General features: G+C 41.4%; 1 protein-coding gene across 5 annotated transcripts in view; it reads right to left on the minus strand.

The window, feature by feature from the left end:
* Positions 1–25,544, minus strand: part of LOC132818130 (spectrin beta chain, non-erythrocytic 1-like) — a 269,507-nt gene that overhangs the window by 133,011 nt on the left and 110,952 nt on the right. The gene's annotated exons all lie outside the window — the stretch shown is intronic.

Raw genomic sequence — 25,544 nt, forward strand, 5'->3', positions numbered from 1 at the left:
GTCAATGATTTTGCACGCACTGCATTCGTGATCAAAATGAAATGAAATGAATTTTGCCATAGTCCTAGAGGTCTATAGGCTGCTCTTTCTTTAGAGAGAGAGAGAGAGGGAGAGATGACTGGTAAGATTACAGCCATACCACTTAAAGAATGAATGCTTCCCAATGTGGAAGGGCAAAATACTATTTTCAGATGTTCAATAAGGCACTAGATGACGTCAAAGAGCTAGTTGTCTGTTAATCCTCTTCGTCAAATTGGTGCATGGTTGGGAAACCAATGATATCATTACTGATTTTGTTATATATATGGAACTTTACAAGATGGCTGTGTCTTAAATTGTCTCTTTTAACTTAACGTGCAACACAAAGCTCTAGATGGGGCAGAAGGTAGTTATATTAAGTCTCTGCCTCGAGACAGATCCATGTGCTCTTGGCTGCTGTGGGAAAGAAACCCAAACCAAAACCTATTGGAAATACAAGTGACAGTTTTCATGCCTTGACACAGTGGAGGGACAACAGCTTCTAGGAGATATAAACTAAAAGAGAGACATAAAGAAGATCCTGTTGAGTGGAAATAGGATGTTAGTAAGAATCAGGGTTTCTTTTGTTCGAAGGGTGGGTTTAGAACAGTCAGGACATTTGGATATACAAAGAACAAGGAAATCACTGAGATGTGACTTATTGACCCAAGTCAAATACAAGAGTCTTTGACTAGTGGACTGAATGTCAAAAAATTGGAAGTTGCAACTTGGCAAGGCAGAGAGAAGACATTCTCTTGTGAAACTGAGAAGAACATAAAGTTTAGCCTTTATAACAAATACATGAATTTATCCATATAACATTGTAATTATTTTTAATCAGCCAGCACCTACAGCTTACTTCAGGCAGGCAGGACTTGAACTGTTGAAATCTGGATTTTCAGGCCCAGAAATAGAGATACTGCCATTGTGAGACAAGACACTATAGATATTTTTAATCAATATGTGCACATCTCGAGAGAAGATGAGACTTCAATCCATCCCTCTGAAACAGAGGTAGGGACATCACAACTACACAACACAAAGCTTCCTTGTGATGTTATATATTTTATAAATCTGCCTGAAATGCAGTACAGTGTGAAATGAACTGTAAAACAGTTAGCTATTGCAAATGTACCTTTATTCTATTTGGATGTATTTCTTAACTGTAAGCACTGTTCGCTTGAGAATAAGGAGAACAAAACAGTACAAGAACAGGCCCTTTGGCCCTCCAAGCCTGTGCTTACACTTTTAGGCCTTCCATACTGAAACTGTCTTCACTGAGAGGATCCATATCCCTCTATTCCCTTTCTATTCATGTATTGTCCAGGTGCTTCTTGGATGCTGCTATTGTGTCTGCTTCCACCACCTCCTTTGACAGCGTGTTCCAGGCACTCATCATCATTTATGTGAAAAACGTGCCTCTCACATCTCTTTTAAACTTCTCCCCTCGTACTTTGATCTGTGTCCCCTAGTGACGACCCACCACCCTGGGAAAAAAGACTCATACCTTCCACTCTATTCATGCCATTCACAGTCTTATAAACTTCTAACAAGTTGCTCCTCACACTCCTGCACTCCAGTGAAAATGAAACCAGTCTACACAGCCTTTCTGCATAGTTAAAATCCACCATTCTGGTAAACCTTTTCTGTACTCTCTCCAAAGCATCCACATCCTTCTGGTAGCGTGGTGATCAGAACTGCGTGCAATATTCCAAGTGTAGCCAAACTAAAGTTCTCAAAGCTGCAGCATATCTTGTCTATAATTATACTCAATGCTGCTTCCAATGAAGGCAAGCATAACATAAGCCTTTTTTACTACCTTATCTAGCTGCGCTGCCACCTTTTGTGATCTGTAGACCTGTACACCCAGATCTCTCTGCATAGCAATACGCCTAAGCATTCTGTCATACACTGTAAAATTTCCAGTTGTACTTGACTTGCTAAATATATCACCTCACATTTGTCTGCATTAAACTTCATCTGCCATTTTTCTGCCCCTGCCTCCAACTGATCAAATCCTACTGTATTCCCTGACAATCTTCCTCACTGTCAGCAGCTCCACCAATCTTTGTGTCGTTGGCAAAGTTACTAATTAGACCAGCTACGTTTTCCTCGAAATCATGCAGGTAGATTACAAACAGCAGAGATCCTAGCATTGATCCCTGTGGAACACTCTCAGCCCTCCATTCTGAAAAGCATCCTTCCACCACTACCCTCTGCCTCCTATGGCTAAGCTAGTTCTATATCTAGCTTGCCAGCTTATTCCTGATGCCATGTGATTTGTTGTCCATGTGGACAACATCAACCACTTATCCTTCAATCAGCTTTGTCACCACCTGAAAAAATTCAAACCAGTTAGTGAGGCACAATCCCCTCCCCACCCCCACCCCCGACCAACCGCCCACAAAACCATGTTGTCTATCACTAATAAGTCCATTTGCCTCTGAATGCACATAGGTCTTGTCCCTGAGAATCTTTTCCAATAATTTCCCTACCACTGATGTGATACTCACAGGCCTGTAACTTCCAGGATGGTCCCTACTATCCTTCTTAAACAGTGGGACAACATTGGCTATTCTTCAGTCCCCTGGGACTTCACCTGCGGCCAAAGAGGATACAAAATGCTCCAGCAATTTGTTCTCTTGCCACCCTTAATATTCTGGGATAGATCCCACTAGGAACTGGGGACATATCTACCTTAATACTTTCTAAGACACACAACACTTCTTCCTTCCCTGAGATCATCCTCCACCAATTCCTTGTCGTTGGTGAATACCACCACAAAGTATTCATTTGGGACTTCACCTAACTTTTCTAGCTCCACACAGATTCCCTTCTTTGTTCTTCAGTGGACCAACTCTTTCTCTGATTACCCTCTTGTTTTTAAATATGTATAAAAAGCCTTAGGATTCTCCTTAATCCTGTTTGCTAATGACTTTTCATGACCTCTTTTAACCCTTCTAATTCCTTGTTTAAGTTCTTTCCTACTTTCCTTATATACTTCACAGGTTTCGGCTTCCCATCCTCCTAGACCTTTTGTATGCTTCCTTTTTCTTTCTGACTAAGGTCACAACATTCCTGGGAATCTCAGGCTCACCTAACTTGCCATACCTATCCTTCATTCTCAAAGGTAGATGCCACTCTCGAAATCTTCACAACTGCCGTTTGAAATACCCCCAGATATCAGGTGTTGATTTACCCTCAAACAACCGCCTCCCATCAAGATTCTCCAGTCGCTGCCTAATATGGTTGTAGTTCGCTTTCCTCCAATTTAATACATTCACCCAAAGACTGCTGTTATCCCTATCCATGAGTATCTTAAAACATAGTCGCTACTCCCAGACTGCTCCTCCGCTGAAACTTCAGTCATCTAGCCGGGCTCATTTACCAAAACCAGGTCCAGTAATAACCACTTCCCTGGTTGGACTGTTTCAATATTGCGGCAAGAATCCCTCCTGAATCGTCCTTACACATTCCGCCCCATCCAAGTCCCCAGAGTGAGTCCCAGTCAAACAGGGAAGTTAAAATCAACCACCACAACATCCCTGCTATTTTTACATCTTTCCAAAATCTGTCTGGATATTCTCTCCTCCAGCACCTGCTGGCTGGCCTGTATTGTGATTTCGCCTTTCCTATTCCTGAGTTCTACTGACATTGCCTCGCTGCATGAGTCCTCTGATGTATCCTCACTCAGTACAGCTGTGAGATACTCCTTTATCAGTAATGCAACCCCCCCCCCCCGACTTCTACCTCCCTTTCTATCACACCTGAAACATCTAAAGCCTGAATTGCTTTTAGTGCATTTGCTATAGTAAAAAGACTTAAAATGGAAAATCTTGTCAATCATAGAATTCCTACAGTTTGGAAGCAGGCCCCCCAGCCCATTGAGTCCATACCAACACCCTGAAGTGCATCCAACCCAGACCCACCCCTCTACCCTGTCACTCTGAATTTCCCATGGCTGACACACCTAGCCTGCACAACTCTGGACACAATGAGCAGTTTAGCATGGCCAATCCACCTAACCTGCACATCACTGGGCGGAAACCAGGGGAAACCCACACAAAGTGTAACGACATGGAGTAAACTTTCCTGCTTAATTTAAACTGGCAACACAAAAAAGATTTATCCCATGCAGTTGTGAAAATTCGAGAGGCCAAGAACTACTTAAAGGAAAACTTAACAACTTTATTTCTTAAAGTATAACAGAGAATGATTAACAACTATTTACAACTCCTTCCTCTAACCATCTTTTACCTTCCCCTTCTACAATAAAACCGCCCGATTAAGATTTACAAAACTTCTCATCTTTGATTCTTCCCTGTATTCCAGTCTTCTTTCTTTTTTCTTAGGGATTCTGCTTCACAGGTTACTGATTGATAAAGGTACCTTTAAGAGAGCTATTTTTCATGCTGGCTTGGCAGTTCTCCTCCCAATTGATTAATTTTCCCTGGTCTTAAACTCCCAAAGCATTGGATTATGTCATTGGCTTTTAAGATTTTTAAAATATTAAATTCAAACTTGATTGGAGTTTGTTTTTTTGGGGGGTATAAGTTAAATTAATTAAATTAATTTTAATCTGTTTTTGTCTCCAGGCAATCATCTACCCTAGCTACCCCAGTAGCTAGACCAGATGTTACACTGTATCTTATTGAGACCATGTGGTGCTGTCACTGCTAGCTTTTAACTCTCCTAAAGGTACAGTACACCCACATCTTCAGAACAACAGGGAGAATGTGCAAATTCCACACAGGCTCCACCTGAGAGTCAAATTGAAGCCATTTTCCTGTGAGGCACTGTGATAACCATTGAGCTACACTGTTGTGGTTCTGTTCGCCGAGCTGGGAATGTGTGTTGCAGACATTTCATCCCCTGTCTAGGTGACATCCTCAGTGCTTGGGAGCCTCCTGTGAAGCACTTCTGTGATCTTTCCTCCGCCATTTGTAGTGGTTTGAATCTGTCGCTTCCAGTAGTCAGTTCCAGCTGTCCGTTGCAGTGGCCGGTATATTGGGTTCAGATCAGTGTGCTTATTGATTGAATCTGTGGATGAGTGTCATGCCTCTAGGAATTCCCTGGCTGTTCTCTGTTTGGCTTGTCCTATAATAGTAGTGTTGTCCCAGTCGAATTCATGTTGCTTGTCATCTGCGTGTGTGTGGCTACTAAGGATAGCTGGTCATGTCGTTTCGTGGCTAGTTGGTGTTCATGGATGCGGATCATTAGCTGTCTTCCTGTTTGTCCTATCTAGTGTTTTGTGCAGTCCTTGCATGGGATTTTGTACACTACATTGGTTTTGCTCATGCTGGGTATCGGGTCCTTTGTTCTGGTGAGTTGTTGTCTGAGAGTGGCTGTTGATTTGTGTGCTGTTATGAGTCCTAGTGGTCACAGTAGTCAGGCTGTCAGTTCAAAGTGACAGATTCAAACCACTACAAATGCTAGAGGAAAGATCACAGAAGTGCTTCACAGGAGGCTCCCAAGCACTGAGGATGTCACCTAGACAGGGGACAAAACGTCTGCAACACAAATTCCCAAGTCGGCGAACAGAACCACAACAATGAGCAGCCGAGCTACAAATCTTCTCACAAACATTGAGCTACCCTTTTCTTCACTTTACTTGCATTGGTTACTAGAAAATTCATTTTATTTAAGATAAAGGTTTCAACAGAGATTATAACAATATTTATATATAAAATCTAGTAAACTCTAATCAAAAAGAAACTTCAAATAGTCAAATAATACTGTATATGAAAGTCCAATATCCCAGTCATTTTTACTACATATTTACTATTGAACAACATATATGCCAGAAAGTGTTTCTAAACATAAATAATTCAGTTTATATCACATAATACAAAATCATTTGTATCTACAAAGCAATAGACCGATCAATAGCTTTTAACATGTGTGGCTGAGTCAAACTTCACAATAAATACTCCATGATTGAGATAGAAACTGGCGACTATCAACCAGTGGTATATTTATCTAAGTTTAGAAATATTCTCAAAGAACATCCACTGACTTCTTTTAATTTTATGCTACTGACACCCCTCGCCAGTTTTCTAACTGATATAATTACCAATTATTGGAGATACTTTATATTTAGGACAGAAATAATGATTCGCGGATACTTCAAAAAAAAACAAGCAAACCACTTTGGCCAGGCTCACATGACACTAGTGGCTCCATGTCAAGAGTACTACATAGCCCCTTTCCAACATCCTGCGGTTGTGAAAGAACTAAAGTCATTCTGCTATAACAATCAATGCAAATTCGCAGTGACGCGATTGACAGATTGGGAACACCGTTTCTAAAGCATGAATATTCGAAAGGTGTATTGGCTGCAATGCGATTACATTGCCAACACTAAGTGCTGTTCCTAAAGTGCGATTTTTCTATAATACAGGGTTGCACAAGAATGCAACTATCACATTATGGAATAACTGACTATATAGTCATACTACTGCAAGCTTTTCTATTATCATGGTAAAATTTGAGATACACCATTTGAGAGCCAGTATTTTCTAATGACACGGATGCTAGGTTAGGGAACACATTATGAATACCATTTAATCATTTACGGTGAGAGACAGGATGTTGAGGTGTTCACCTGATGAAGGAGCGTTGCTCCGAAAGCTAGTTCCAATTAAACCTGTTGGACTATAACCTGGTGTTGTGTGATTTTTAAGAATGTATTAGTTATTGAAGTAGCAATAGGTATGTACCTGATCAATGAATTTAAGGCATTCGATCTGTCTTAGTTGTTAATATATCAACAAAATGTACGTAAGTGTAATAGTACATAAAAAGCTGATGCATCTTTCCACTAATCAAGCTAAAATGCAGAATGCACTTAAATATATTTGAACTGTGCCTTTTATAATTATTTACTTATTTGATAATTTTATGTCAGACCCATTTTACTGCTTCTCTGTCTGAAAACGATCATAATAATATTAGCTGTGGCCGAGTGCTAGCTGTCTGAAATTAGAAGGTTCCAGGTTCACTTCCCATTGCAAGGACTGGAGTGTAAACTCGAAGGTGACACTCCAATGCAGTACCAACTGGATGCTGCACTGTCAACAAAGCCAGCTTTCAGAAGAACCCTTAAAATAAGGTCTCATCTTCCCTCAGAGATGGGTACTGAAGGTCACATGGCTCTATTATAAAAAGATGTGAATTCTCCACAGTATAATGGCCAATGCTCATTCCTTGAGTGATGCCACAAAAGCCTTTACTTCACTGCTGTTTGTGGCACCTTGCGCACTAATTGTGTTTCCTGCATTACAATAGAGATTACATTTCATAAGTCATTCATTAGCTGGAAAGCGCTTTAGGACATCTTGATGTCATGAAGGAAAGTTTTTCTTTTCTTTAAAACATTTTAAATTTTACTCCGAACACTATTTATTACCTCTAAACAGAAGGTTGCACGGAAGGGTACAAAGGAGTATGTAATCCTGAGATTCATTCAACCCACTATTTTCAAAACAGTCTATCTGAAAATTGTAGAACGACTGAGTATATGAAAACAGGTTGGATCATGGCTATTTTTTAAGCACATCCAGTTAATTCTGTACTGGAGAGAATAAAGGAGGTAGAGGCAGAAAGAGAGATGGCCACTATTAAAACAAAATAGAATCTACACACTTGAGATGAATTTATTGTCAGGTTCAGCAAGATTGTCGCATCTTAATTCACCCCCATTATAACAGGAATCACATCCTTCCAAAAGTGAATGGAAACAAATGACAATCATCAGTTGTGGCGACTGAAAACTCTTATGCTAATGTGTGAAGCATTATGTAACAGTCTGCCTGATATCAGATAGTGCCTTGTACTAACACAAGATACAATCATACGTGTATAACCATTGGGAGATAAAATTAATGAGCTACTGTAGAACTGCTTATCTCTCATCTATTATCACACTCAACCTGAATGAATGGCACAGGGATCAAACACACTTCTTAAACAGTAAATAATCAATTGTCAGATTAAAAAACTCCTGCATTCAATTGGTCATGCATAATTGGTGGCCAGTATCTATGTTGAGTGAGTATGAAATACTGAGTTGTGGAAAAGCCAAAGGACACAAGCATTATGACATGATGTTTCCAGTGGGTTTTCTCATTCTTAATGTCACTGGAAAAGGTACTATTTTCTTAACAAATGGGTCAGTCAAGAAAACTCCCAACTTGACTTCAGTATTTTCTGGTGCTACAAACAAAATCTTAATTTACAAGGAATAGATTCAAGCATTATTTCTCAAGGAATAGATATTGCCAAGTATCACATTACCCGTTGCTACTAATTAGATGCAACGTAAAAGAATAACATCAGGGCCTGTGGTATGCTTGACTGGTTGAAACAATAGTATTGCTATTCATTAGAGCCACCCTACATAGATGTGAATCCTGTTTTCTGCACCTCTTCTCACTCCAGGTTTTAATGTTTTTGTGGTGCAGTTCCTATCTCTGGGTCAGAAGGTTCGAGTTTAAATTCTACCTCTGCTATAAATGTCAAACAGGCTGATTTAGCAAAGGGTGACGTCAAGTTTAACCACAAAGTTAGCCATTTTACTACATTCATAATGTAGATACTTAAACAGTTACAGACAGTTAAACTCCAGGGCACTACTGTCAAGACACAAACAACCCAGTGAGAGAAAACATGATATAAACAAAAAGAGTACCCATCCTTAATTCAATCTTAAGAATATAACAGGCTTGACAAAAAACAGCTTTTGGCTGGCAGTAATGAAACAAATGGTCTGATACAACAGTACCTGAGAGATTACACAAATATTTCATTTCTTCAGGAGTGTAATACTCCATTTCAGAAGTATTTGAACACTTCTCGACTTTCTAGTGAAAGAAAAGTCTAAATATTAAATGGCCTTAAAATGAAAACACATTCTGAACTTGCTTTTGTATTTTCTTACTTCAGGCAGCAAACTACTGTGTGCTCTGTATCCCTATGTACAATGTAGTACTGGACACCGTCCATAGTCCTTTACTTCAATAACAGTGTACTTGTTGTTGCTTGCGAGTGTCGGAGGCTGAGGGGTGACCTTATAGAGGATTACAAATTATGAGGGGCATGGATAGGATAAATAGGCATGGAATGAGCTGCCAGAGGAAGTCATGGAGGCTGGTACAATTGCAACATTTAAGAGGCATTTGGATGGTATTGGAATAGGAAGGGTTTGGAGGGATATGGGCCGGGTGCTGGCAGATGGGACTAGATTGAGTTGGGATATCTGGTCGGCAAGGACGGGTTGGACCAAAAGGTCTGTTTCCATGTTGTACATCTCTATGACTCTATGACAAGCACTTTCCATTTCATTAGGTCAGAATACATGTACCATACATAGCACTCAATGGTTATTTTCACATCTTTGCACACTTCCACAACAAGTAGTGAAATGCTTCACCGTAAGATTAACATGGTGCCCACTGGTTAAGCCCATGGAAAAAGTTCTCATTGTCATATTCTTTAAAAAATAAAACAGAAATAGAGCCATTGGTTCAATGGCCTACTTATAGTAAGAAGGATCAAAGGGCTTCAAGGATTTGGGTGACAAAGGTGAAGGGGGTCACTAACATCTAACAGACATGAGCTAGCCACTTGATGTCAAAATGAAATTCAGAGTTCTGGTCTCCACTGACTGATAAGGGAGATGCAAAATCCTATGATGGGAAGCTGGGGTATTTAAGCTGGTCACCAGCTTGGTTAAAGCAAAGTTCTGAGCACTGGTTCACCTGTATTCTGGATAACTCTCTGCCAAAACAATTCAGTGACTTCCTGTTGAAGGCGCAAAGTAGCTTGCCCATGGTTTCAGATTATGTCTTTCAAACACAGTACAGTTTGAACGCTGCGGAAATGCAACATCACACACTGCTATTGAGATGTTGGGGATCATGCCTGCCACCTTTACAGCTGGTGACAGACTCAATGATCTGAAACCAGCAACTCTTGAAAGCAGCAGCGTTATGGAGGAGGCCATGACTGTTGGTGGAAGATCAAGCTGAAGTCCCAGGATTAGGGAGGAGTCAGAATATTACAACAGGGCTGGGGAATTTGTTTTATAGGCTGGGCATCTCAAAAGCATTGGCAGGGGGGATTCCCAACCTGATGTCAGCTCCCCTACTTAGGCGGTGATTGTCTCTGATCCAGGCTCATCCCACATTCCCCCAAACTGAGCTGGCGATCTGCACGAGTTAAGTAATAGCAATTGGGAACACTTAACAGCAATAGGACCACCTGCAGCCCAGTTAATCCCAGTGTTGAGGGATAAGATTATAAAAAGGGATCCCTCATTAGTCAGTCAAGGAGCTCATCTCGCAGGAAGGTGAGTGTGCGCTTTTCTGCCCAAAGCTCAGTTCAACGCCCTACCGCCTTCAGGCTTGTCATCTCTGAGAGTAAAAGACTTCATCCCCCATAGACATAACAATGGTGCAGCATATGAAAATAGACAAGGTACATTAAAAGTAGTCAGCTAGAAATCTGTGACAGCAGAACATTTTGTGTCTAAATATATACTGAAGTGGCAGAAAGCCAATAATTGGCATGTGGATCTTGTTAAATTCTAAAGGTTATTTTTCAGCAAATAGCCTTTCTGGAATGGCCCTGCGAAAGCATTTTTAATTTACTTCTGTGCTAAATCATGCTCACTGAATTTAGCTGCTGCAGCGCTACACAAGAGACTCAGAGCAAACAAAAACTGAAAGTGGCAAAGCACAAAATAATGAAAAATCTCACATAATCCCTGCAGGGTTCAGAAGACAATTATTATGATTTATAAATAAGAATGTGTGTACACATCTCAATAGATCCTGCACATCTCGGTTGCTGCAGTATTCCATCAGCCAGTAAGTTTCCCTTCATTATGGTACATGGGCTGACTATTACAGGGCTGAGTACATGGTAAATGACTGATTGTTAATTGAGTATTCCTCTATTCTCTGAAGCACATTTAAGCAGGATCGTACATGCTTGTTAAATTTTAATTACTTCTTCGGCTGCCTCGTACATTTGACTGAAGAAACTCAGAGATAACTAACCAGCCCTGACATCTCCTTCTCAAAGGAAAAGGAGCTGTGGGTGATAACACCTTTGCAAGGTCAGAATTTGACGGCGATGCAGCTATAAAAAATAACATAGCACAGCGGTTCCGAAAGCTCAAGCCCATTTTGCCTGATCTCAGATCATGACAATAAATTTCAAAAGCATCTATAAAGAAACTAAATTGCCACTCAAGTACAGTGCTGAAGGAGTGCTACACTATTGGAGATGCTGCGTTTGAGACAGTTAAGCATTTGCCTGCTTAGATAGGTTGAAATGATTGCTTGGCACTATTTCAAGGAGAAGCAGGAATGTTACCCTTGGAATCCTGTCAAATTTTTCTTTTCTCTTCGGCAGCCCATCAGGACTGAGTACAACTTGTTTCCAGTCCAGTTTGGTCTGTCCAGTTAGCCCAAGACTGGAAATCATAGAAACCCTACAGTGAGGAAGCAGGCCATTCAGCCCATCGAGTTCACACTCACCCTCCGAAGAGCATTTCCCATGGGGTGAATTGTTGCAGTAAGGAAGACAGGGGAAGAGTGTTGCCGTGATAGTCTACACAGATGACAGGTTTGTGATGGATCCAATAGTAATAATCACAGCTTGTATGTTTTCATGCAATAGGCGGAGAATGGTGAAGAATTTCTATGGGCAGGCAAATTTGAAGAGAATGCTCCAGTATTCTTGCTGATTGACAGTCAAACACTATTGTGTGGTCAAAAACATTCCTGCTGCTCCCTGCACTTTGTGTTGCTCTGAAGGTCATATCTACTGTGCTGATGAACAGGAGTGCACACCAGGAAGAGCTCTTAGCCACTGGGAAGGTACGACCGAGGAAGAATTTTGCAATGACCTTCCTCCTGACAGATAGCAGGAAGATCCCTTTGTAGTCATAATTGGCCTTATGTCCTTTTTTGTGGGTGGTCACAGCAGCTTCAGAGATCACGGGTATGTTTTCGCCTTTCCAAAGGCTATGCACACGAACCCAGAGTGCTTCTTCACCATATCACGGTATTTCGGAGGCCATCACATTTACGCCTGCAACCCTTTTCGTTATCAGCTGTCATGTAGCCTTTGTAGCCTTTACAACCTCACGTAGGACTCGGGCTGCTGTTAGCTTGGGTCCACTGAAAGCTAAGAGCAGTGTGGAACCTATCAAGGACAGGTAGGAAACGAGCACTCACAATGGAATAAGCAATTCATGGATCTCCCCAACAAAGACTCATTTCACAACCTGAGTGCCCTCAACAATATTCCTCGGCTTGACCAATACCTATCCAATCAGTCAACATCACAAATCAAAAATCAAAAATCAAAGGAACTGGTCAATCACTCATTACTATTATTAGGAGTTTGCAGAGCTCACTTTTGCTGCTGCGTTTCCAACGTTATAACAGCCACTACATTTCACAAAGTATTTCATTGGCTGGAAAGCACTTTAATATATCTGATGGTCATAATGTGAGTCTGTCTTCAAATTAAAGTCTGAAGTCAGCCTTTGTGGAGTAGCTATGTCTGAGGTAGTCTCGGATTCCTTTCTGGAGAACAGCCATTCTAAAACCAGAATTAGGAAAATAAATTCCCCTTTTATTAAAATAATGATACAATATGTAATTCATGACCCATATATGAAATTGATGTTTTAAATGCTGTTTCTGAAAGTGTAATTGTATTCAAGGCACATACATTTTGGAGGTAGGCAAACATTATGCTTTATTAGAGCAAAAAGGGAGCATTCTTCTATGAAATCAGCCCAGTTTCAGGCAGGCTCATGGCAGACAGTGATGGGCGGCCTAGGTTATAAAGGTCCAGCCCCACTCACCTGGGACATCCAGCCACTATTAGACCATATGCCATAGGAGGCTATTCAGCTCATTAAATCTGTTCCAACATTCAATGAGATCATGGCTAACCAGATAATCTTCACCTCCATTTTCCTGCCTTTTCCATAAACTCCTTGATTCCCTTACTGATTATGACCATAAGGTACTGGAGCAGAATAAGGCCATTTGACCCACTGAACAGCAGAACAGGCTTAATCATGGCTGATATGTTTCTCAATCCCATTCTCCTGCCTTCTCCCCATTCCTCTTGATCCTTTCCCTAATCAAGACCCTATCTATCTCTGTCTTAAAATATACTCAATGACTTGGCCTCCACAGCTTTCTGCAGCAATAAGTTCCACAGATCAGCCAATCTCCAGTGAAGAAAGTCCTCAGGTCCAAGTCTTTCTTACTAGCGGAAACACCTTGTTAGTGTCCGCTTTATCTAAGCCTCTCATCGTTCTTTAAATTTCAACCAGATCCCCCCTCAACATTCGAAACTTCATCGAGTACAGTCCCAAACCACTCCTCTTATGACAAGCCTATCATCCCCAGGATCATTCCTGTAAACTTCCTCTGGACCCCTTCCAATGCTAGCAGATCCTTTCTTAGATACGGGACCCAAACTGCTCATAATATTCTAAATGCGGCCTGACCAGAGCCTTTTGCAGCCTGAGCAGTACATCTCTGCTCTTGTATTCTAGCCCTCCTCAAATGAATGCTAACATTGCATTTGCCTTCCTAACTACCAATTGAATCTACATGTTCACCGTAAGAGAATCCGAAACTAGGGCTCCTCAGTCCCTTTGTGCTTCAGATTTCCAAAGCTTTTTCCCATTTAGAAAATAGTCGAAAAGTGTGGTGCTGGAAAAGCACAGCAGGTCAGGCAGCATCCAAGGAGCAGGAGAATCGACGTTTCGGGCATAAGCCCTTCATGAGGACCCTCAGATGCTGCCTGACCGGTTGTGCTTTTCCAGCACCACACTTTTCAACTCTGATCTCCAGCATCTGCAGTCCTCACTTTCCCCATTTAGAAAATGGCCTACATGTCTACTCTTCTTACCAAAGTTTATAATCTCACACTTTCCCATGTTGTATACCATCTGTCACTTCTGTGCCCAATCTCCTAGCCCACCCAAGTCCTTCTGCAGCCTCCCCACTTCCTCAACACTACATGTCTCTCCACCAACTTTTAGGCCATCATAGCAACAATACATTCAGATCATTAATGTGTAATGTGAATACAGGTAGTTGTGATCCCAACACTGACCCCTGCAGAATTCCACCAGCTGCCATTCTGAAATAGATCCATTAATCCCCACTCTCTGCCTTCTGCCAATCAGCCGGTTCTCTAACCTTGCCAGTAGCTTGTCCCTAACACCCTGGGCTCTTATCTTATTTACAGGCTTCTTGTGCAGCACCTTGTCAAGGATTTTGTGGAAGTCCAAATAGATCATGTCCACTGGTTCTCCTTTGTCGAGTTTGCTCATTACCTCTGCAAAGAATTGCAGCAGATTTGTCAGACATGACAACCTGTTCCCCCCCGCCCCGCCGAAAAAATTGTGCTGAGTCAGTCTTATTTTACCAACCTCATCCTTAATAACAAACTCTAAAATCTTACCAACTAGTGAGGTCAAGCCATCTAGCCTATAGTTTCCTGACTTCTGCCTCCCTCATTTCTTAAACAGGTATGTTAACATTAGTTATTTTCCAAACCTCTGGGACTCTCTCTCTGACTCCAATGATTCCTGAAAGGTTATTACCAATGCCTCTACAATATCCTCAGCTATCTCCTTAGAAATTCTGAGATGAAGTCCATTGGGTCCCAGTGATTTATCCACCTTCACAACTTCTAGCTTCCCCAGCACCTTCTATTTACTGATGGCCATTGTGCTCACCTCTGCCCACAATGGCCTTCATCAGCTCCTACATCATGCACGTACACACTATATTGCCTTGCTCTGCATCTCTATTTGTTTAGTTTTTAAATTGTTGTTTTTTTAAATTTCACACTGGTCTTTCAATTTGTAACCTGTAAATATTTCTCCTACTTGTCTTCAACCTAGAATAGATAGTCAAATTAGCAGCTATTACCAACCAGTGAACTTACAGCTTATCTGTGATGTCACTCTTTCTTTTGTGTTGAGCCCTCAATCCTGGGCTTCAAGTTTTCCCGTTAAAATTAAATCTTACCAAATATGAATTTAAAAAAGCAAGCAAAGAGCACCTCTTCCCCGTTGCACCAAATTCCCAAACTGCCTCCAAATTCCCCAACATTATACCTCCGCATGCTATGCCTCATCCTGGATGTGACTTCCCTTTTCTGACTGTGTGCAGCTGATTAAAAATCCATCTCAGCCTTGATTATATGTAATACAGCACTTGTAATAGAACCCTGGAACTGCCACTGGTCATCTCTTACCTTCCAGCACCACAGTGGTGGTGGGCAGAATCAGTATTGACATCTACTCTGCTAATTGAAAGTTCTGGCAGCTTCACTTGGAGTTGTGATATGACCCAGGAGACAGTGTGGTAAAGGATTCAAGATTCCTCGCTAGGCCGAGAGGCCATTTTATCAGCCTCCTCTCCCTTCCAGTCAACCCAAACAGTGACCAGCTGGAACCCTCCATTTTAGCTTGGGACTTCAGATGGAGCCCTGCTGCCATTTTTCTGACATATTAAATAAAAGTTCCTCATTTCTTCTTTATGCTAGCATTTCATAGACACCTGTATTGATTGAATCACAACCTTGGAAATAGTGTTAATATTTGAACTCCAGAACAGTAAATGGAAGTTAAAGTCCATCGGAAGGAAGTTCACCCAACAGGAAGAAAGTTCCCATTTTTTTTCTCTTATTCTTTAAACGGATATAAGCATTACTGTTGACTATCCTTAAATAGCTTCAAGGGCGTGATGGTGAGTCACCTTTTTGAACCACTGTAGTCCATCTGGTGTAGATATACTCAAAAGATTGCTCGGAAGGTCTTCAGCCTTCATCTTCCCAGCATGGCTGAACAAATTTATTTGGACAGGTTGCAGTGCAATGGAAGTTGTCTGGGAATTGGCAGGATCAGTGAGATAATAGTCACCTAGAAGTGGCCAATACTTGACTATCCTACACTCCCAGTTCAACAATGAGTACAGAATTGACAGTAGAGTGTACCAAAATGCACAGCAATAAGTCCCCAGCCCATGTTTTCAAGCCTCAGAGCAGTACAATCATCTTTAGATGTGGTTATGCTTTTGGACATTTCATAAATAATCATAAATAATTACACCAGAAATCAATTTAAGATGGTCATTCCGGCCCACGGTGTGATGCATTTGTCCAATTTAGAAGCTACATATAATAACATCAAAGACTCTTTAGGCAAAATAATTCAGACATATACAGCACCTTCCTCATTGGGAGAAAGATGGGTAATGGAGACTTCCAATCTCTGCTGCATTCCCATGAGAACACCCTGACCAGAGTGTACTTGCCTGCGCTGAGACTGAAGACTGATATTTAGCTATTCCTGCTGCATCTCCATACCAATGATGGTCCAACCAACCAGCACCCTCTTCTCATGCTGTCTCAATTAGTCCCCCCCAAGACTGTTTCTTCCATCCTCATCCTGGTAAGTACAAGACAAGCTTCATCTTCTCTCCACCTTTTAAAAATGTTTTAAGTTCAGTACTAACAAACCGTTATTTATTCCTTATGTACGATTCTCCTAGCACTCTACAATAACAGTTCTACATCTTCTGCAGTCCCTCACTCCTTCCTAGTGTAGAATACTGGGACAGCATACATCAGCACCATCAACTCAAGGAATACATACTGATGGGAGGGCATTCTAGCAGGGGCTAATTTTGCTTAATTAAAAATAACCTGAACATGAGTTTTATTTAATCTATGATAATATGATGCTGAAAAGTTACAACAGCATAGAAAGGATCCTTAGACATCATAGATTGCACTACTCAATGTAAACCCATTATGAAGTGACCCAATTTACTCTTAAGACATAGGAGCAGAAATCAGGCCATTCAGCCCGTTGAATCTGCTCTGTCAATCAACCATGGGCTGATAATATTCAGTGAAGGTGGCTCAGACTGAGGGAAACTGAAACAAGGATCCTGGGATTCTGCAAACCAGATCAGAAGCAACTCGAGGCAGGAATTTGCTCAGACTGTCTCAACGGTTCTCCTTATTGAGCCTTCCTGGTGCTCAGCAGCACAAGGCACAGTCCAAAGTACTTGGCAGCGTAGACTGTCCCCAAGCACAACTTATTTATTTATGAGGCTTTATCTAATGTTTGAACTGTACTTCGGTCAGACACAGCTACTAGAAAACCTGAAGAAATTACTTGCAGTTTCTCAGCAACATGATTCTGAGTGTGTCTTCTTTCTGCTCATCGATCAGTTAAATTTTGAATTTTTAACAGGTCTTCAGCATTTGATAACCCTTTAAGTGTCTGTACTCTACATTATTTTACATCATAAACACATAAATCATGCATCAATCTGATGGCCAGGATTAACACATAGTCTTTACTTTTTTTAAAAAACATGTTCAACCATTGCTTAGTAATTGCCTCCTAGTTAGTAAAGTCATTCGTTCGAGCTAATGTGTTCTGGCATTTTCAGAAAGCCACATTCGCGTGTCTCATATTCTGTCAGGCGTCTCCTTCTCTTAACGCCGTTACATGTACAATAGTTTCGTTAGAACCCGAAATGGGGAGAGATAGCACGAAGTGTACCTTGTAGCTGTTTGAAACGCCCATCCGTGACATTGTAAGGCGCCTGCTGTGGTGGGTGGTAATCAGGAGGTATCTCAGCTAGAGTGGACATGAGTAGAACGGTCCAAGCTGTCCGTGCGGATGGGGAAAATTGCCCTGAGCACTCCCAAAGAGGTAGATAGATGGTGGAGCCGCACCAACCAATTTCTACAAGCAGGCAGCGGGAACTGAGGGGTGGAGCTTTCGAGTTGATGGTTAATTTCTCTTCCCAGGTTGGAATCAGTTCCCGAGCGGTGGGCATGAGCCCGGTGGGTCCGAGTTCAGTGCAGAGGCTGCAGTATCAGTGTCTGATGCATATACTGGAGGAATTGCATGGGAATTGGGGACTTTTTTAAAAAAAAATTGAACACTGACCCTGTGGTAATAATCAGTTAGGTGATGTCATTCACTGTTTGCTCACAGAGGTGTGTGGAATAAAAATGTACGGCTCTAACAAGCTGAAGGACAGCAGATGGAAAGCACTTTTTTTCTTACTGTGCAAGTTGTCGTTTTAAATGAATGCATATGAACGAGCTGCGTACAGTCAGCAGAGAGCGTGGGCTACGTTTATAACAGGAACAAAACTGCATGTGTGTTGGAGAGTGGGGGTGAAGTGAAATTCATTCACTTCTGCTATTGCAATTTTAAGTCCTTAAAAAAAAACAATATTTGTTCCCAGAACCACCTACAGCAGTGAGGGGTATATTTCACTCAAGTGATCCACTAAGTGGGAAAGGGAAGTAAGCCAGGGAGCAGAAGAAAACACTACTTTTAGCGATTTTTAAAAAAAAATTGTGAGCTTTCCATTAGGGCATGAGCTATATTCACAGAGGTGAGCACTCACACATTTATTCAAACTCACACATTTATTCAAAAGATGTCATGCGTCTATTCAGTAAGAATACAAGAGGAATTCCTGCTCCGGTGTGTGGGGAACGTCCCAGTGATCACATCGGGGTCAGTTCAAATCCCGCCCTAGCAGTTTGGGAATTTCAATTCAACTAAGGAAAAGAAACTAAATAAAAACTGGAAACAAGTTAATACCAGTCATCATGACTGTGAGGCTGTTGGATTGTTGTACAAATCCGACTGGTTCATTAATGCTCTGTTGGGGGAAGACCTTTCCCAGTGTGGCCTCTGAGAGACTCCAGATCCTCATCAATGTGATTGGCTCTTAACTGCCCACAAAATAGCCCAGCAAAACACTGTTGTTTCAAATCACAGCAAATAAGCATAAAAACCAACTGGACACACTGTTGAGTTCAACGGCGGCAACAGGTATTGAAAAAAAAACACACCCAGCTCAGGCAATGCAGTAAAGTCCTCCCAATTAAGAGGGTGGAATATGTTCGGCCAGCCGTGGTGGATGTAGGAGGGTTTCCGAGCATGAAAGAGTGCTGTGTCTGCTCCCCCCCCCAATGTCTGCCAGTGGGAAACCATCTCCATTCCTCGGTCATGTTTAGTTCCAAGTGAAAGGCCCACAACCTGACTGGAAAATTCCAGCTGGCTGCTGACTATCATAGACCATTAATTGTCCTTCTACCCATCAAACTAGCCTGACATAAATATGATCTGTGAGTGTGACCGTACCTTATAGGCCTCAGCCAATACCAACCCTGGATATGTCTTGTCTCAGTAACAGTAAAACCCATCACAGCCAGTAGAGTAAGACATTCGTATGTGCCCCTGGGAGCCTTAAACATTGACTGTGGGCTCCACAAAGTTTCATAGCGTCAGGTATGGAAGCCTCCTACTAACTCTCACCTACTCTCAGCTGGTGAATCCACCCTTTCCTTTGTCAAACCTCACTTGGAAGAAGGAAGGAGGCACACAATCTGTTCTGGGCGGGTAACGTCAATGTCTACCATTGAAAGCTGCTGAGAGCTATCACCACTGATGGGGCTGGCTGAATCCTGAAAGAAACAGCTACTAGCCTGAGCTTTCAGAAGATGATAATAGAACCAAAAAGAAGGAAAAGGCCACTTGATTTGGTGCACAGAAAGCTACTGGTTATAGATGTATCTGTCCATGACAATGTTAGTATGAGCAATCAACACTCAGTCCTTGTACAGATGCAGTCTCATCTTCACAATGAGAACACTCCATTGCTAGTGTGACACTAGCACTGTGCTAAACCACTCAGCTGGCAAAAATTTCCGAGTCATTCCAAGTTCCAAGGCTCTATCAAATATCTGGGCTTTGTTGGTTGGTCTCAAGCAGATTAGAGTATAGAGAGACTGTGACTGACCACATACATTTCCAGAGAGGTAACCTCTGCTGGAAGTGAACATGTGCAGACATCAGGTGAGGACAAATCGAGGCATAATGCTCTTAACTGAAGTACCTTATATACACTAATGTTTTATGATCAAAGATTTGAAGTATGGTCACTCAGATAAGGTTATGGTCAGCAACCAGAAACATATACACGAGCAAGGAATGACACCTTCAGGGGAAAAATTGAAGGAGGCACTCTCTGAAAAGAACAGAGAAGATGGTTCAATTTAAAGATGCCCACAGCTGCCAGACTGTCATCATGGAGGGGCCATTCCTCCACTGCATAGCCAGCAGCTGTGTGCCAACAGCTGTGGTGGATGTAGGAGGGTTTCCTGGCATGAAACTGTGCTGTGTCTGTTCCCCCACTCCAAGGTCTGCAAATGGGAAATCATTTCCATTCCTCGGTCATGTTTAGTTCCAAGTGAATGGACCACAAACTGACTGGAAAATTCCAGTTGGCTGCTGACTATCAGCCTTCATAGACCAATAATTGTCCTTCTACCCAGAATTAAAGTGGTCCAAAGGCAGGAAGAAGCTGAAATTCCTTATGTCATTCTTTGGAATTCCAACAGAAATCCAACATTCTGCAGTGATGCTTCATAGGAGTTTTCAAACTCACAGAAAACTACAAAATTACAACTATCCACTACCTCCCTCACATCCCTGTGTGTTTTGGAACCTTCAGGCACCTACAACCATACAAACCTGATGTACATATTTTCATTCTTTACTGGAAGAAGGCCACTCAGCTCATTGGATCACTATGGTCCTGCTCCACAGCTACCTGAAGAAGGAGCAGTGCTCCAAAAGCGATTATATCCAAATAAACCTGTTGGACTATATCCTGGTGTTGTGTGATTTTTAACAAGATCCTACGTGGTGAGCAAGATGCTGTTTAGCTCGTAAATAGTTGCCAGTTGCAATTCAAACACCCACTGAATGCAAGTATATGCAGAATCATCATTCACCACTGAGCACAAAATCTGCTCATTATATAAAATTCTGTTGATTCATTCAGATCAGAAAAATGTTTACAATGAGTTTGATTTAATTTATAGCTGATCACATATGATCCCTGTCAGTGGAGAAGTAAACAGGAGTCAGCTATTGATGCAAAATGGATATGAATGATAGGGGTCTGGCATGTGCAGGGAGGTTTGAAGGATGTCTGTCACCAAGTGGAAATATTTGAAGTTATGCATGTCATTTCCACAATGATGCACTAGATCTCTCAGAGATCACAATGCACTAAGTATTAAATGTCCAGGACGTTCAAACATCTGAAGGATAATTGTTATGGACCAGGCCAGATCTCCTCAAAACATCTGAAGAAGGTAGTCCAGGCCCTAACACTTCTAGTTGTTTTAAATAGGTGTACAGTGGATATTCCAGGAGTGATGCAGCTGGCCCAACCACTCGGTTTTAAACAAAACAGAATTTATTTACACACAAACAAAAGAAAACCAAATTTAGAATAACATAACTATTTGAAAACTCAATTAACTCTACTGCAAATTAATAATAGTGTTCCAAATATTTGCAACATCCCATAAAACCCCCTTGGCAAAAAGGTAAATTCAAATGCAGATTCTTGCAGGAGAGAGATTGCAGAGAGAGAGAGAGAGAAAGAGAGAGAGAAAATCAGCATATAGCTGTTTCTTTGGTGCTTTAAACAGACTGCTTGCTTAAATCAAACCAAATCAAAACCCTGAATGGGAGAACTGGCCACTCTCCTTTCATTGTGTAAGTTTCATTGTGCCTTCTCAATTAGATATTTCCAGAATATCGGAACCTTTATTTTTATGAGCCCTTTAGAAAAACAAAACCAGGACAACACAACCTTGTTAAAGGTGCAGCATTGTCACATAATTATCTGGTCCCTGGAACCCTCTGAAAAAGTTCCGAACTCAAGGTGGAGACTTCAGAGGCTTGTGACTTACTGACCTTAGCAGTTACCTAGGAAAGTCTACAGGGATTATAACAGGATCTAACTTTTTGCTAAATATAAAACTGACCACCTCGATCACTCAAACTAATTTCCTCCCCCCACCCAAAAACCCATCTTTCATGGATACCTACATCCAACCCTAGGCCCAACTGCCACTCTATATCTTCAACTATCTTGCCCACCTGGCAACCCACCTCCCTACCTACTCTACACCGTGTACAACCCCACACCTACTGGGCACCCCACCCCACACTTGCCTTACACACTGATCTTCTGACAGTGGCTTTCAAAATAACCTTCAAACCTTTAACCATGGAGTACAGCAACTTTCTTCATAAAACTGGGGCATGGTTTCTGCAATGATCCATTCAACTGCTGCATATGTTGTTTACTGGATAGTTTCTATGAAAGTCATAGACTCAAACTAATTGAGATGTCCAGTGTGAAAATAGGCTCTTTGGCCTAACTGGTCAATGCCGTCCAGTTTTTACAAGGTCTGAAGGTTGATAAATCCCTGGGGCCTGATGGTCTACATCCCAGGGTACTGAAGGAGGTGGCTCGTGAATTCATGGATGCGTTGGTGATTATTTTCCAGAGTTCAATAGATTTCGGATCAGTTCCTGTGGATTGGAGGGCGGCTAATGTTGTACCACTTTTTAAGAAAGGTGGGAAAGAGAAAACAGGAAATTATAGACCAGTTAGTCTGACCTCAGTGGTGGGAAAGATGCTGGAGTCTATTATAAAGGATGAAATTACGACATATCTGGATGGTAGTAACAGGATAGGTCAGAGTCAGCATGGATTTATGAAAGGGAAATCATGCTTGACTAATCTTCTGGAATTATTTGAGGATGTAACTCTGACGATGAACGAGGGAGGTCCAGTAGATGTAGTGTACCTGGACTTTCAAAAAGCTTTTGATAAAGTCCCACATAGGAGGTTAGTGAGCAAAATTAGGGTGCATGGTATTGGGGGCAAAGTACTAACTTGGATTGAAAGTTGTTTGGCTGACAGGAAACAAAGAGTAGTGATAAACGGCTCCATTTCGGAATGGCAGGTAGTGACCAGTGGGGTACCACACGGATCAGTACTGGGACCGCAGCTTTTTACAATATATGTTAATGATATAGAAGATGGTATTAGCAATAATATTAGCAAATTTGCTGATGATACTAAGCTGGGTGGCAGGGTGAAATGTGATGAGGATGCTAGGAGATTACAGGGTGATCTAGACAAGTTAGGTGAGTGGTCAGATGCATAGCAGATGCAGTTTAATGTGGAACAGGAAGGCAGATTACTACTTAAATGGAATCAATTTAGGTAAAGGGGCAGTACAGAGAGATCTGGTGTTCTTGTACACCAGTCAATGAAGGTAAGCATGCAGGTACAGCGGGTAGTGAAGAAGGCTAATAGCATGCTAGCCTTCATAACAAGAGGGATTGAGTATAGAAGCAAAGAAGTTCTTCTGCAGCTGTACAGGGCACTGGTGAGACCACACCTGGAGTACTGTGTGCAGTTTTGGTCTCCAAATTTGAGGAAAGACATTCTGGCTATTGAGGGAGTGCAGCGTAGGTTCACGAGGTCAATTCCTGGAATGGCGGGATTACCTTACACTGAAAGACTGGAGCGACTGGGCTTGTATACCCTTGAGTTTAGAAAACTGAGAAGGGATCTGATTGAGACATATAAGATTATGAAAGGATTGGACACTCTGGCGGCAGGAAACATATTTCCGCTGATGGGTGAGTGCCGAACCAGAGGACACAGCTTAAAATACGGGGCAGACCATTTAGGACAGAGATGAGAAGAAACGTCTTCACCCAGAGAGTGGTGGCTGTGTGGAATGCTCTGCCCCAGAGGGCAGTGGAGGCCCAGTCTCTGGATTCATTTAAGAAAGCGTTGGATAGTGCTCTCAAAGATAGTGGAATCAAGGGTTATGGAGATAAGGCAGGAACAAGATACTGATTAAGGATGATCAGCCATGATCATATTGAATGGTGGTGCAGGCTCGAAGGGCAGAATGGCCTACTCCTGCACCTATTGTCTATTGTCTTATGATAATAAATTTGCGTTGACTACCTTTGACTAATACTAATTTATTTAGATTGTTTGAGAGGAAAATAGGGTTTTATGGAACATAAAGTAGCAAAACAATTGCACAAAGTAAACTCCATCTCAAATTGATAATCACTACAGTTAAACATCAAAGATTTTAGATTAAAAATGGCTTGAAATCTTTTATTGATAGTCACTGTCAATTTATGAAGTTATTTGAAGGGTATTATAATTCTCAAATGTCATCCTCACACAGCAAGTAATCCATTGTTTCATTCCTTCTCCTGCTTGGTTTTAATTTTTTCCAAGTCAAGAACCAATGAAAAATATTTGTCAGTGTCCCATATTTCTTTCTTCAAATTTCAGTCTTCTGCAATCATTACAGTTATTGTGTCATGTTCACTTACACTAAGTCAGGATCAAGTAACAAGAAAATAAGAGATGTGTTATGTTATCCATTGTCAAAACAGTCATTACTTTGTACCTCTTATGAATGGTTGAAAGGGTAAAATGTGATTTACTTTACTCTAGGGTTGAATTAGTTGATATGTTGGTCCTACAGTAGTCATACTATATCTTGATAAAACTAACTGTATTGAACGACTGATGAAAATACTACTTGAATAATACAGATTAAGGACAAATAACAATTATGTCAATGTTGAAGATTTTGAATATTAACACATCAAATAGAAGACAGTATAAGGAAGCAATGCATAAGGGCAATCTAGACATCATACAACAAACAGAAACCTCCTGTATGTTGTGACATCTTCCAAAGGAAAATCATATGGAAGAAATTTAACTTATATCCAAATTTGAAATGGAATGTCACAACAATCAAATTAAGGTTTTGCATGATTGGCACTCTGTCAGCACATTATGGTAACAATCCCATGTTTAGAGAAGGGGTGTGGTGTCTCAAGCATATTAACATTCAAAGTGAAGATATATTTGTTTGTGATGTATAATTAACATGGATGGCTCAGTGGTTAGCTCCGCTGCCTCACAACATCAGGGACCTGGGTTTGATTCCAGCCTCGGACGACTGTCTGTGTGGAATTTGCACATTTTCCCCGTGTCAGCGTGAGTGCTCAGTTTTCCTCCCACAATCCAAAGATGTGCAGGTTATGTAAATTGGCTACACTAAATTGCCCATAGTGTTGAGGGATGTGTAGGTTATGTGCATTTATTAGGGGAAATGTAGGGTAATAGGTTAGGGGAATGGATCTGAATGGGTTACTCTTCGGAGGTTTGGTGTGGACTTGTTGGGCCAAATGGTCTGTTTCCACATTGCTGGGATTCTATGATTCTAACAGTTGGAATGGAGAAGATTCAGGATGAGCTTTGTAAATGTTTCTTGACTCTTAAACATCATCGTTGTCAAGCAGGCCAGCAGGAGGTCTGTGTCTAGCTGGCAGATGAAGGGTGTCAAGGCAAATTGCATATTCATTGTGGTTAGAGGTGGCTGAAAATGGTGAATACACACCACTTGCAAAATTTTTAAAAATTCAATGTTCTGATCAGAGCAGTTAAGGTATGACTTACCATCTTCCAGGACTGACTACTAGATTACTGTCACTGTTTATCAATCACAGC

This window comes from Hemiscyllium ocellatum, chromosome 8, assembly GCF_020745735.1.
Source record: "Hemiscyllium ocellatum isolate sHemOce1 chromosome 8, sHemOce1.pat.X.cur, whole genome shotgun sequence".
In the NCBI taxonomy this organism is placed as follows: domain Eukaryota; kingdom Metazoa; phylum Chordata; class Chondrichthyes; order Orectolobiformes; family Hemiscylliidae; genus Hemiscyllium; species Hemiscyllium ocellatum.